Source organism: Chlamydotis macqueenii, chromosome 2, assembly GCF_036417535.1.
Source record: "Chlamydotis macqueenii isolate bChlMac1 chromosome 2, bChlMac1.mat, whole genome shotgun sequence".
In the NCBI taxonomy this organism is placed as follows: domain Eukaryota; kingdom Metazoa; phylum Chordata; class Aves; order Otidiformes; family Otididae; genus Chlamydotis; species Chlamydotis macqueenii.
In genome coordinates this window covers 128,146,135-128,161,367 of record NC_141557.1, presented here as the reverse complement: position 1 = coordinate 128,161,367, position 15,233 = coordinate 128,146,135, and the positions used below count along the sequence as shown (strand labels likewise).

Sequence of the window (15,233 nt, the reverse complement as noted above, 5' to 3'; positions counted from 1 at the left end):
GAATTTTCCTGTGAACACTCTATGAGTATATGAAATGTTTAATATGTTTGTGAGGAGCCTGGTTGAGAGTGTCATCTTTTCAGAGGAAAGGGTAACTTTCCTTATTCTTGACACAGGGATAAAGAATTGACTTGAACATCCCTATTCAGATTATTTGTGGAAGAACATAGTTTTGATCATGTGATTGTGTTTTGTGAGGAGAAGAAGTGCCTCAATTAAATTGAGAACTAAACCAAAATGAAATTTGAGGTTAAACAATAGCTGGTTCTTGCCCTGCACTATACAATCAGCTCACACACTGTCTGCACATTGTGGTATCTCTCATAACAAAGCTCCATGGAACACAATTTGCTGTGGCAAAACAAATGGAGACATCCCAAACTGCAAAATTCTGCCATGGATACTGATGGGACTGGAGGCAAGAGAGTGTTTTAGATCCAGTTCTTCTCTCAAGAGTATGACAACTGAGTAACACAACATCTTTTCCATTAAAAGTAGCAGTGTCCTGAGGACGTAGATCCTGCTCTCTCTGAAACTTTTTTACAGGGAGGCTGTCAAAGTATTTTGCAGCCAGCACACCAAGGACGAGCAATAGCCCCCTCACCAGTGGAAAGCATTCTGTCTCAGTCTGTGTATGTTACAGTAGGCACAAAAGATGCCCATATAGAGGCAGAAAACATGGCAATGTTTCTAGGCTTTTGCAGAAGCAATGCAATCAATATTCTTAAATTGCAAATGTAGAAATTATTTACATTTGTTCTGAATGCCAAGAAGATACTTGGGAGAAACTCATTAACCAAAATGAGATTTGCTCCTGAGATGCCTTAATTTCTAGCAAGAAGACTGGCAAAATCATCACCAGCAAAGTAGAAAGGACATGAGAAAGGAAGGCTTAACACTTCATCATCGTGGCCATATTAATTTATCTCTGAAAATCCAGTTTAACAATTTTGATTCAGAAAAAATGGATGTCCATAGCAGGGAAAGTGAACTATGAACTATGGAAAGTCTTTCTGGTTAAACTGGAAAGGCTGCAGCCAAGATATTTCCCACTTAACCTTCATCAAGGAAAAGGTCAAAAAAGGCCAATGTATTTAAGTAGGGCACAAGATGGAATGGAACAAAACTTCCTATGAAAAAGATTAAGTTCACATTCTTTGGGCTTTCATTAAAACTATTCCACATCACTTCACATTTTCACTTAAAGCAGTTTCCCAACAGCATTGAACACAAGATCTTGAAGTAGGAAAATCAAAAGATAAAAGTGTAAATGGAAAACAGTTTGTGTACTATATACAAAATGGGGAAAAATATGAAGGACACATAAGAAACAACAAAAGAGAAATAATACCTTCAGCCTTTGCAAACTATATAATGCATGGTGCCCAAGGTAAGCTTCCATCCCATATACTTCCACGTACATGTACTGTAAGCTGAACAGTTCCCATGGTATATGTGGCTTTACCAAAGTGAAGATTTTTGTTTTACATGAGGCTTCTAAGGAAGAAAGAATTTTCTTCCAGCACTACAAAAAAGTAAGACCAAAATTAAGGTACTTAATTTCCAAACTGCTGACAAAATTGATTAGCTCCTTTTTGACACTACCACCTCCCCAAGTCCTTTCTAGCAACCAAAAGGCAGGTATTGGACAACAGTATATGACACATGGTAAATACCCTAGAAATGTTTGATTATGGAATGCTGCACTCAGGATTTCTCCTAGACGACAAGGTAAGTGTACCTCTGAGCAGGCTGATACGTGGATGGATCAACAGATACATGCAAGAAGCATACTGAAAAGCTGCTGAGAGAGAGAGAATGTCTTTTCTTTCCATCCTCTGCTCGCCAAATCTGGTCTACATTTCTTTGGTAGGTCTATCAGCCATGACTCAGACTCCTACTGCTTGTTTTAGAAGTTGCCTGTTCACTCAGACTCATTGGTGATGCCTGTATCTATAGCATCAGCAGTTTATTGCCCACCTGTATTTCCATCCTCCATTGTTCAGTAACGTTGTTCCTATTAAGTGTAGATAATGGTGATTCTTGATGAAGAGGGCAAAGAGCTTCTTCAAACAATAAATGGCCCATGCAGGGCTTTGAAGATAAGGGCTGAAAGACATGGGATCCTCATTTCATACCAGATGTGACTCAGCAAGGTGTCTGGAAGAGAGAGTTGAGGCATTCTTGGAGGCCTGCTCTGCCCTGTGTTAGGCTCTCATCCAAACTAACAGCAACACTTCTTGTAAAGATGAGTTGTTTGACAGTAAGGCATGACTTCAAAAAAACCCAGATTCATAAATACATGCATTACTGAGACCAATTCCAAACTGAAAAGCCCAGCATATTCTTCTATTTCAGGCAGGGAAAAGTGGCAGTTCTGGCAGCTTTAGGTGGTTGGAGACTAAAAAAACAATAAGTAGTTCAAATAACTACCAGATTCAACATGCTGGTGCTCCAGATGTCTGTGTTTGTTTTCCGGTGTCGTGGTAGCAGCGGTATCACAGTTCAGGCTTCAGTACAGAGTTGTATTAGTGCAGCAAATGTAGAATGGCTGAATCACTGTTGCTTATTATCTGAATTGTCTCTGACTGAAAGGCAAACATTCTTGTGGCAAATTAAAAACTTTCTCTGCACTGGACTTCGGACTGGAGCTCCTGATGCATGTGCATGCACTCTATTAGCAATCTCCAGTAGAGAAGTGAAGCAGACAGGTCACAGCAGTAGCATCAATCATCTCAACTGGAGTTGCTGATGCTCATGTCAATGACCTCAGTAGACAGTGCAGAGTATGCAGAAAACAGCTTTATTCAAAGCAGCTTTGAAACAGTACACAAAGGGAGAACCAACAGAAAGTCATCAGTGTGGTGGGTATACTCCTGAGTATGATCGCAGAACTGTCTCAGTGTGGGGATGTGTTCAAGTTTCTTAGCATGTGATTATCTCCAGTAACCCCATGGGTTTCTGACAACAATCAAGGATTCTTACATGGTGCACAAAAGGAGCAATGTACAAAGCATGCATGGTCTTCTCATGTCACTTGTGCTGTCCAGCAGCCAGAAAGAACAGTGAATCTTCTAGGCTTACATATAAGGTAGACAGGGTTCTTGAAAATGGACAACATCAGGAGATATTTGCACGATATCACTTGTTCAAGACAGCGGTGGACCTCAGTTCTAGCTATCCATGCCCTTCTTTCACCTGGCTTTCCAGCCGACACTGGCAAACATTCTCCATTTTAAACAATTCACAGGATCTGATAGACTTCTTTTTTGTGTTAAAGATACCCATGGTACCCAGGATCAAAATAAGTATCTGTAACACAGACCTATTTCTTAAGATATGGCTATACTGCATCTCAAACTCTTTACAAGTCACTGAGGTGCAAAAAGGTGCAAAATCTGTGGAGAGAAAAAGTTTGTGGAGCAAGTCAGTGAAACGGAAAATTGGATGTGAGCTGCATAGGATGGAAAAGATCTAAAAAAGGGACATGGCTGTTTCGACACTCTTGTGACTGCCTGTCTTCCTGTTTTGAGCTATTTGTTATTTTTTCTGAGGAACCTGGTGATCCCTGACTACACATACCTCAAAATCTCTTCATTTTACTCTTTCTCACTACAGAGGATCCATGCTTTAGAGGAATTCATCATACTGAGCAGAAGGGAATAAAAAAACTGGCTTAGCAGCCTTTTGCACTTAGGAGTTGAGTTGCAGAGCAGCAGAGCACAGGAAGCCTTCCTCTGTGAGCCTATATGCCAGCAATGGACTGAAGTTTATGGCAAGATAAGAAAGAAATGCCAACCTTCTACTGATACAGAGATAAAAGAAACTACTGGAATGTCTGGCAGATAAACTTGGGTTAACTTCAGAACATTTTTATTGGTCAAACTATGGTAATAGTCTCCCTAAATCCTACACAACAGTGGCCAAGCAAATAGTGTTACAGCCTTAGTTCATAAATTGGCTCTAGACGTAAAATAGATCACAACAAGGTAAATTCACGTGTGCTTTACTAGGGACACACTCAGGAATTCAGGTACTACAGCTATTCTTTTCAATAAAATAGTGAGGAATGACATCAAGGGAATTTTTGCTAAAAATTACCACAAAGGTTGGCTTAATGCATTCTTCTTTATTGCTACCAAGTTACCAAAACTCAAATATTATTCTAAAATCTACTATTGTTAGCATTTCTGCAGTCCTTGGAAAAAGTGACAGTTAAAAGATACCCTGTGCTGACTATTTACAGCATGTTCAGTTTATTATTGCACTACTGTTCTCCAATTTGTGACTGGCATGCCCTGAGGCAGCCAAGTCAGTGGGAGATAATATTAAAAAGATTTAGCATAGCTAAATCCAGAAACATTGGTACTGAATCTTTTACAATTCTGTCTGTCTTCCATTCTCTGTCCAACATCACACCCCTGTAAGATCATTCATTATTCCTCACTATACCTTTAGTGCTTGCAGGCACCACCACCCTCTCTGAGACAGGTCTTTGAGACATTTCTTCAAGCAACAACAGCGGGTGAGATTTTAAAAACATTTTCCTGTAACTTATATAATTTACAAAGTAAAGGTTATGCATTTTTCTTGTTGATTTAACCCAGCATTGAAACGGATGACACTTTGGAGGAATACAGTGTTCCGTTTCTATAGTCAGTATCACAATTACTTTTAAGCTAAAATGAGCATCCCAGTCTTTTCAAGTGAATTGCAGCTTCTGTTGTTAAATGAAAGACCTGCTTCATGCTTTTTTTTTTTCCTGTGGAAAGTATAGAAGATACCGTAAAGAGCTGCATAGGAATTACATCACAGCTGTTCAAATACAGACAGTGTTTATCCATGGCATTGCTCATCTGTAGGCCAGCCAAGAAACTCAAGATGATATCAGGTCCCTCCAGCTTAAGCTCCTTAGCAATCCTTGTAAAGCTACAAGGATTGCACATCCCTACATGTGCAACTGAAAGAGGCAGGTGTCTTTGAAGGTTTCCAAGAGAGGAAATCCTGCCTGTCTAACCACAATTCATGGAGGCCTTCAGAGGGACTCTCTTCATTGATCAGAGGGAGAACATGCATTTAGGTAGCTGCTGCATAAGTATTTAATACCCAGGGGCATCTCAAGTGCCTTGGCTATGTAGACTGGATCCCACCCTCAGAATGGGAGCCCTGGTGAGGGCTCTAGCTACATCACACAAGTCCCAGAAGGCAAAAGCAGGGACTGGGAGAATAAAGAACTGCCCACTGTAGGAGAAGAGCAGGTTCAAGACCATCTAAGGAACCTGAAGGTGCACAAGTCCATGGGACCTGATGAGATGCGTCTGCAGGTCCTAAGGGAACTGGTGGATGAAGTTGCCAAGTCACTGTCCATCATATTTGAGAAGGTGTGGCAGTCTAGTGAGGCTCCCACTGACTGAAAAGGGGGAGACATAACCCCCATTTTTAAAAAGAGAAGTAAGGAAGACCTGGGGAACTACAGGCCAGTTAATCTTATCTCTGTGCCTGGCAAGGTCATGGAGCAGATCCTCCCAGAAACCATGTTAAAGCGCATGGAAAAGAAGGAGATTAGTGACAGCCAACACAGCATCACTAAAGGCAAATCATACCTGACGAATTTGGTGGCCTTCTATGACAGGGTTATAGCATTAGTGGATAAGGGATGACCGATTGATGTCATCTGCCTGGATGTGTGCAAAGCATTTGGCACTGTCCCACACAACATCCTTGTCTCTAGACTGGACAGATGACTTGGTGGGTAAGGAACTGACTGCATGGCTGCACTTAGAGAGCTGTGGTCAACGACTCAATGTCCAAGGGGAGACCGGAGATGAGTGGCGTTCCTCAGGGGTCAGTACTGGGACCGGGCCTGTTTAACGTCTTTGTTGGTGACATGGACAGTGGAATAGAGTGCACCCTCAGCAAGTTCACCAACGACACCAAACTCTGTGGTGCGATCAACATGCTGGAGGGACGGGATACCATCTAGAAGGACCGGGACAGGCTGGAGAGGTGGGCCTGTGAGAACCTCATGAAGTCCAACAAGGCCAAGTGCAAGGTCCTGCACTTGGTCAGGGCAATCCCAAGCACAGGCTAGATGGAGAATGGATTGAGAGCTGCCCTGAGGAGAAGGACTTGGGTGTGCCAGTGGACGAGAAGCTCAACATGAGCCAGCAATGTGCACTTGTAGCCCAGAAAGCCAACTACATCCTGGGCTGCATCAAAAGAAGAGTGGCCAGCGGGTTGAGGGAGGTGATTTGGTCCCTCTATTCTGCTCTCGTGAGACCCCAGCTGTACTGTGTCCAACTCTGGAGGCCACAACATAAGAAGGACATGGACCAGTTGGAGAGAGTCCAGAGGAAGGCCATGAAGATGATCAGAGGACTGGAGCACCTCTGCCATGAGGACAGGCTGAGAGAGTTGGGGCTTTTCAGCCTGGAGAAGAGAAGGCTCCAGGGAGACCTTATAGCGGTCTTCCAGTACCTAAAGGGGGCATATAAGAAAGATGGGGAGAAACTCTTTAGCAGGGCCTGTTGTGATAGGACGAGGGGTAATGACTTTAAACTAGCAGATTCAGACTGGACACGAGGAAAACAGTTTTTGCAATGAGAGTGGCGGAACACTTCAGCAGGTTGTCCTGAGAAGCGGTAGATGCCCCGTCCCTGGAAACATTCAAGGCCAGGTTGGACGGGGCTCTGAGCAACCTGATCTGATTGGAGATGTCCCTGCTCCTTGCAGGGGGGTTGGACCTTTAAAAGTCCCTTCCAACCCAAACCATTACATGATTCTATGATTCTAATCTCATTTATTTTTTTTTTTAAAGCAGCAGCTCAGCTTGCACTTGTGATTATTTCCTCTTTTTTTTTTTTTTTTCCCTCACACTTATTATTAGCTCCTGTCCAAAGCTTGCTTGTCTACTTAAAAAGTCAGAAATAGTAAGCAGGACTGTTCTGTATCCTGAGTGACACTGCAGCAATCGTCTCCATAAAAAAATTAAAAGCATGCACATTTAGTCTTCTGCTCATGGCGACACTGGGACTGTCGCCCATGACTGTTAGCACACTTTCTCCTGTAGACACACTCTGCCCTGGTTCACAGGGTGAGCTGTCACCAGGTAGCTGAGCAATCATACAGCTCACATCCCCTTAAAAGGTGGCCCCGTTTTTCCCCCTTACCCCAAGCCACGAGCTCCAACTACTTCCCTTGCACCGTGTGGAGCTTCTGTCCTGTGCTGAGCTGAACGAATTCACTAGGCCAGCAGCAAATGCAGCTCCTGCTGCTCCAGTGAGCTCATTCAGCATGCCAGGAGGTGAGCCAAGAGCCAAACCTGGCAAGAGGGAGGAGATGGGAACATGCTGCTGGAGGCAGAGGGTGGGAGAAGGAAGGATGGGTTTCTACAGGGCAGCAAGCTATTCCACTGGCTGAGTGGAGTCGAGCAGCCTCACCCTCCGTTGCAATAAAACCTCTTTAAACAAAATGAGAGTTATCAGACACATGATCAGAAATTCTGGAGGGGAGATGATTATGGCAAACCTCAGGGAAAAAAAGGTTTTTTTTTTAATTGCCAGGCATAACATACATAAACCCACCTTATTCACAAAATCTGCATGCATTTACGGGGTGAGATTTGGGATTTCCCTTAGTTTCCTTCACGTTTCTGGAGCTGCATGCAAGTCAGCTTCCTCAGCAACCAGGAGGATTAGGTTTAAAAAAACTGAAAGGAGAGACCTGAACTTCTCACTTTATGTCTTGACTCCAACACATGGAGTTTTGCAAAGAAGGCTAAATGTCATGAGACTACTGATAAAAGTCAGGAGAGTTGGCAGTTCTGCTGACATTTATGGGCTTGGTAACACATTTTTCTGTTTTTAAGTGAAAACAGACAAAATAGTGCACATGGTAGAATAATGAACATCTTGGCACATTTCAATTACAATACTGGAACAGACCACTGTTCTGCTTTTATGGATACATTTGAGAAAAACAGACCCTATGTTCAGCTCCCTGTTACATTTATTCTCCAGAACTCTAGTGCCAAAGGCTTCCCCATTTTCTCTGTGGGCTTTCCAAAGAGAGTTCACCTCCTGTGAAGCACCACAAAAATACAGCTGCTGTGGAGCAGCTCCTCTGCTTGCTAAGATGGGTTAGAGTCACATCACAGAGAAATGGCAACATGCAGTGCCATAATTACACTCAGACAACATCAGGAGACTTTTTTTTTTTTTAGAACATAAAATTATTGACTCTCAATGTTTTGCTTCCATTTAAAAACTCCATGAAATATTCTGTGGATAATCTAGAACTGATCTATAAAATAGTCTGGCTTTCCATAGCACGGTACCACGTCTAGCAATCTTCCAGAATATGATGGTTGTATCATCACACTAGCCTGTGATAAAATTGATGAAAAATAACTTTTTTTTTTGGCATTTCAGCAATATTATCAAATTTGCAGGGAGCTGTAAAAATTAAAGTCTAGACTTATAGTCAATTGTAAGTTAATTTTTGCTACAAAATAATTCAAACCAAAATTTTAATAGTCATAATAAAATCTTGTGTGAAAAGGTCAACTGTTACAAAGATGTTTCACTGTAACCAAATCACCAGTGATGGGTAAGGCTGTGAGGGCTCAGAGCTCCAGGATTTACAGAGCACGCCCAGTAACAAAGGCTTACCAAACCTTTTATGCAGATTCTGGAAGTGGGAATTAAAGTTCTGGGAAACCACTGATACCAAATCTGCTGTGTGCAATGCATAAACCAGAAGATGAAACAATTACTTTTGTCAGAAAATAAAGGTCCTACGATACCAAATATTAAATAGGAATTTCTCTCACCAGTGAAGAACTTCCGAGCATGAACAAGCGATACTAAAGCAAAGATCTTGCAGGGGCTCTCAAAAGGAGTCATAATTGAAATATGCTAAAATAATTCAGATAAAAAGTGTTTGGTTTGGCAATTTATATACTACTGTGTTGCATTCTGAGGTGATGCTGGTGAAGGCCTTGAGTCTTCCCACTTTCGAGTGTCCTCTACAAGCATGTGACAGCGTTGAGGGTGCCCTACTTGGTAGGAACAACAGGAGAGTTGCTGTGCTCTGATTATATGGGAATGGTGAGTTAGTGTTGAAGCAAGAAAAGTGAAAGACAAAACAAAAGAGGGAGGTAGGGGGGAATATTACTTTGCTGGTCTAGCTGGGAAGGCAGAGTGATTATTTAGGAGTTGTTAAAGAAAGAAACAGGCTGATTTGCTACCACTACTGGGGCACAGCAAAGGGGATTGTATCACCCCCCACTCCCTTCTCCCGCTGCTTTTCATACCTGTAACTGCACAGGTACAAGGTCTACAGGTAGTTGCAGTGCAGGGACAGACACAACTGGATGGAATATTTGCTATGTACCTACACCCCCAGCCCCCGACTCCACCTGTAGGCCCCTTACAGCATCCATCTACCTGTGATGGAAGCGTTAGGAAAATTTTGCGTGAGAAAGACAACTGCTGGGTAACACATGCGTCACGTAGCTCTCTTGTGAGCTGTGCTATTCAGTGCCTTCTAATTTAATATCCTCAAAATCTCCTAAGACAGCAGTTAAAATTTAAACAGGAATCTTGAAAACACGCTCTTGATCCCATTATCAGTGCTGTGGATGGGATTACAATGAGGGTGGTAATGGTGGAAATTTTTCAGGAGAGATCTAGTATCAACAGCAGGAGTGGCCACTAATTGGATTCTTTCTGTGTCACCGCCGAGTTGTCACGGGACCCTCGCTCTCTGTTGAACACTGCAACTCTCAAGGCACTCAGAAAGGAGCTTTCTCAATTGTTATCGCATCAGTCTGCCTTCCCACTCAAACACAAATCCCCCAAAGCCCTTTCTAAAGCTCAGGAAATCATGGAACCCAGGACTCCCATGACATCTGCGACAAGTGTCCAGCCTCGCTCGGGTACGAATCAGCCCTGCCATTACGCAAGACTCAAACCCTGATCCTGCATGAACAACCGTATAACATTGAGGGCAGTATGTAAGTTAAACAAAGCTAGATAATAAACTGGAAACTGTCAAAATAGTCTGCAATAAAAGAATTTGCAAATCCTTCAAAATACTTTTTTTTCTGTAGCTAGTTCTGTCTAACTTCCACTGAGTGTGGGTTTTATAATGTCTTACACATTTGGGAACGCTGTCCCCAGCATCACAACCTTTTTAATAAACTGTTTTTTTCAGTTCCTGACTGGAATGAGAGCTGTTACAACAATTTTCACACTGATACTTGCCATGTCTATGATACTTCTGGATTCTTACAGGCATTTTTTTCCCTAATGACCTCTCATTTAGCCTAGTTTTTGAAGATGTATTTACTTGCTATTTGGAAATTCATCAAGGCTTTTTTTTTTTTTTTCAATGTGAAATTACACCAATCATAATTATATTTTTTTTCCTCTGAAATGGAGACAAAAATCAATGAAAGGCCAAGGAGACATACCAAGTGGCAGAAATTGAAGTTGCATGTTATGATGGAACAAGCTTACCCACCTCGACTGTAGAGTGCTAAGAAGAGGAAGCCCCTGACAAGAAATAAACTGACACATAATTAAGACAATTCAGGGCAGAACACATTCTGACTGGAAAACACTTTCTTGGGCTCTGTCTCACTGCTTGGAGCAGTGCAGGAAAAAAGAAAGGTGACACTGAAAACAACTCTGTGAAGACAATCAGTATCCCACCTAGTGTGCACTAGTTGGGGGAAAAAGAAACCCACTGGCTTTTGTGCAGTGCAGCTTCCCGCACATCACAAACACAGTTGATAGTACAGACATGCCTGGTATGTTCAGCATTCCATATCAAGCAAAGATGAATTAGCCGCAACAAAAATGTATTACAGCTTTCGTGCAGCAGTTTATGGATCTTTTTGTACCTCTGGAATTTTTAACCTTGAGCGTATCGTGGATCTACCGAGGTTTGTACTGGTCTCAGATCTTTTCCTCAGATTATTTTTATCTCGCTGTGAGGAACATCTCTGTGAGTTCTGAACACTTTTACAGCTGCTGGGATGCTAATGGGAACTTCATGTGTGTACCCAGTGCAAGTGCTCTCAGGGAAAAAAAAAGCCAATGTCAAAGGAAGGTATGTAGAAGTCACCATAAATATGTCTTTGAATGTTTACCATCTGGAACAGTAGATTACATTTTGACAAGAAGCTGGACTGCCCCGTGGGCATTGTCTTTCAAACAGCCCCATCATTATAAAGGAAGGAAAAACATGATTTGCTGTTCCTAGTTCCTCAGCAAGATTTTCTGGCAGTGCTAGAGAAACTGAATTTTTTTTTTTTCCTAGTAAAACAATAACAATCTGGGCATGTGTAGTTAGCTACGCACTTTCTTGAAAAATATGTTTTCTTACAGATCATCTGGTCTGTGGTCTGACGATACCCACAGAGAGGGCTGCGTTTCAGTCAGGCTGTGACAGCAGTGGGCTGTGCAGCTCACAGTGCTGCACCTTTGCTTTGCTGGAAGACTAAGCCTCCGTGAACGGAGACTGGCTTATTGGGCTTCTCACAGGACAGACTGGGAAGAGTGAAGAAGAAAAAAACAATATGCAAGGCATACAAGGTTTTAACATTTAACATAAGGTCGTAATGAGGGTTTTCTTTGGTTTTGTTTTTCATTTTTAAGCTTGTAAAAGTTTCTGTTACTTTTGACAATGAGAACGAGTGGACCAAGGGAAAAATAAAAATGGTCAAATTTATTCATATACATCCTGGTCTGGTCATACAGTCATATTGGAGATTTACCTAATTCTCTGTTTGAAATTGCTGTGGGTCACTTCTGAGGACACATTCTTACTGAAGAGTGTGTTTGAAAACAAAAGTGGAGAACAACCTGTAAAGGGGCCAAATGGCCAGCTCAAAAAAAAAAAAAAGTTAACAAAAAGTTGGTTTGAGGCAAAAATATACGTGCAACCTGAAACATGGCTTTATGGACATTGTTACACAGCTAAATGCCAAAATCACAAAGCACCCGCTATAAATCCCCTTGCTCAGCCTACTAAACAGATCTTATTTCAGAACACATTATATACAGTATTATTTATAGAATATCTCACCTGTAAATGGTGAGGACAGTGTTAGATTTCTTTCACAAGTAGGAGGCCAATAATTCATAAGCACCACAGGTATGTGAGAGTTAGTGTGAAGATCTGTTATAGCGTGAAAGAAACAAATCATTTTGTTACTCTGCACAGTGTCTATATACAGTAATTTTTTTTTTTTTAAAAAAAGGAAAACCACTCATCCTCTGTTTTCTCCATCTAGATTATATACAGTAAAACAATCAGAACATCTTAATTCTCTGATAAGCTAACATACTGTAATTACTGATAACATTTCTGACTTCTTACTTAATATGCTGGGCTTCCCCACTCCAGACATGAATGAATTTAATAGTCGAATTAAATGAAAACGATAGCAGAGTACTTCCATAACTAATTTCTAATTACATTTCTGCACCTCTTCCTTCCTAAACATAAATCTTTGCTTACTTTTAATTACCACTTCAGATCGCTAGTTTAGGATCTATAAATATAGCGAGACTTTAATGATCCATTATAGTGATGCTACTTAGTTCTCAATGACTTGTAAAACTTTCACAAACAGATCTGCAAATGAATTACATCCATCTGCTCTGCTGCAGCTGCAAGAGCAGCATCGCGTTGTACGCTGCCTTTCCCTGCTTTCCTGATTTTTCTCTTCGCTTTAAGCCAAACCGTCTCTATACCGACCATCAGAAGCCCAGCCAGGTCTCTATAAAGGAGTCTTCAAACTTTACAGACGTCTCAAAAGCTCTGGGTTGCCTCCCAGCTGAGCCCCACCGCCGAAGCATCCTCCTCACAACCTAGGAAATACTCCGCCGGGATTCTTTCCCCCGCCCGACCACCACGCACTTTTCATGGCTCTGTTGAGACACGGAGGCGTTTGTACCCCGCAGAAACGGCCACGAACACTATCCGGCGGCCGTTTCCCCGCTGCTTGGAGGTCCGGGCACGGCACATGCGTGTGCGTGTCCGTGTGTGTGCGGGAGAGGGGAGCAGCGCCTGCGGAAGAGGAGGTAAGAGACACAGCTCCCGCAGAGATTTGCTAGCCCACGCCTTCAAAAGCCTGACCTTAGCCGCCTGCAGGGTGGCAGCCCTAGGAAGGTAGCCCGGCACCGGGCGATGCTCGCTGCTATCTGTCAGCCCCGCAACAGCAGCAGTGATAAGGCAGCAGCAACTGGCTTTGACAAGTGTGCTGCGCTAGCGTTCCTCTGAAAACCGTGAAGGAAAAAGAAAGAGAGAGAGAGAGAGAGGCATGAGGTGCCTTTTACTTTACCTGAACAAAGTCTCGGGTTTTATTTTTTCCCTCTGAGCTGCTGAAAACGGTTCCTCCCTCTTCTCCCTCAAAGCTAGGTACTTCTTCTTTCGCTTGCAGCTCACACTTGGGGAAGACCACACAGCTCCAAGCAAGGCTGCCTCTCTCCCCTAATCCCCACTCGAGTGTGATGACACACACTAACCCCAACCATCTGTTGAAACACGTCCTCAAGCACTCAGCACAGTGGTGTGTCAAGGCGGGCTGCCCAATCCAATCGCTGGGGCTGGGTGGCTCTTAAGGAGCTGGAGGCAGAGACAAGGGCAGAAACTATAGGGCTGAGAACTCTTTAGCAAAGTAACCTGAGATTTTGAGAAAGGGCTGCTATTGTAAAAAAAAAAAAAAAAAAAAAAAGAAAGAGCAGGAGGGGGAGGTACTAGCGGGAAGGTAGAGGGAGTGGATTAGTCCGGTGGCCAGTCGCGTTACTTCTCACAACTCCTTCTATTCCCGAGGGACCACTGGGACCCCCCTCACAGTGGGATGCACAGAAGCGCAAGGGCGACACGAAAATCTTTTTTATGGCGAGTCTATTGAGGGCAATCTCCTCTGAAAGACGCTTTTCTAAAAGAGATAAATAGATGCGGTTTTGAGATCCTTATAAAGTGCTAAGGCGGCGGTCGTTTGCACCCCAATGTGACATTTGCATCCCGAAACCCCGGCTCCTCACCGTGCCGCGATCCCCCCGCGGCTGCCTCCAGCCTTCCCGGGGGAACGGCGCCGGGAGCCTGGAGGGAAACGAGGGGACGAGGGGAGAAGGGGGCAGACCCAAAAGGTGAATATTGCTCCTTCTGCACAGATACCTGCGCGCCCTTCCCCCGGGCTCGGTGTAAAGGCCCGGCCACACCGCGGCGGCTCCAGCCGCTCCGCGCCGCGCCCGCGGCCCCGCCGGGACCCCGCTCCTCCCGCCGCCCCGCGCCCCGGGCCCGGGAACCGACCCGGGAGCCGACCCCGCCCCGGCCTCCCCGGCCCGGCCTCCCCGCACTGGGCTCCCCAACGAATCCCTGCGCCCCCCCCGCCCCTCCCAACCCCCGTCCGGTAAACGCTGCCACCAGCCTGTTGCTTTCCCTCCCCAGCTCCTTTCCCACCCCTTCCGCCAGCGCCGCGCCCCCTCGGACTCTTGCGGGATGCAGCCCGAGAGTTTAAGGCTCCCCTCCGCATCCCTCTCTCACCCCAGCCCGGGGCTGGGGTCTGGGCTATGTCTAGTCCGTACCTCAGTTTCCCCCCATTATCACACCTTCCTCCCTCTCAGAGACACTGCCAGGAAAAATACACTAATTTACAGAAGGTGACCGGGAAGGATAGATAAAGGACACAGAAAATGCCACATAAACACTCCTTTCCTTTCCCCTCCTTGTAATAGGATAGCGTGGAAGAGAGACTTAAAATCTCAAGTATTTTTACCTCATTACCAAGTGCCTGACTTGACACTTGCATTAAATCTACATTTCGCGTTATGACAGATGTTGTGTTTTCTTTGAACTGAAAGGGAGGAACGTCGTTTTGGCGTTAAAAGTTTCTCTGAAAGTGTTAACATCCAAGTTGAAGAAAGGTTTGCGATTGTGAAAAGATGATACACTCTATCCAGCTATATGAAAGCCATATGAGACTCTTGAAATGTTGATTTGGCTTACTTGTTCTTTCATTCCTTACACTAGGCTATTTCTGAATCACTAGTGGCAAAGTGAATATTTAATAAAAAGTGAGATTAAAGAGCTGTGGTTTGTGCCTAGTTAGCTGTTATCAGAGTCAACCTGGAGAAGAAAGGAAAACAAAGAAGAAACTGTAGTCACAATTGCGTTTGCTCAAATTCTTCCCAAAAGTGATGATACGGTCTGTTTCA

General features: G+C 43.8%; 1 protein-coding gene across 2 annotated transcripts in view; it reads right to left on the bottom strand.

The window, feature by feature from the left end:
• The window catches only part of SULF1 (sulfatase 1), a 130,761-nt gene extending 117,167 nt beyond the window's left edge, over nucleotides 1-13,594 (bottom strand). For both annotated transcript variants that reach the window (XM_086740924.1, XM_086740923.1), the window contains exons 1-2: nucleotides 13,355-13,594; nucleotides 12,094-12,186 (exon numbers count right to left, since the gene is read on the bottom strand). The gene's annotated coding sequence lies outside the window, so the exon portion shown is untranslated. The remainder of the gene's footprint in view (nucleotides 1-12,093; nucleotides 12,187-13,354) is intronic.
• Nucleotides 13,595-15,233: the final 1,639 nt, after the last annotated feature.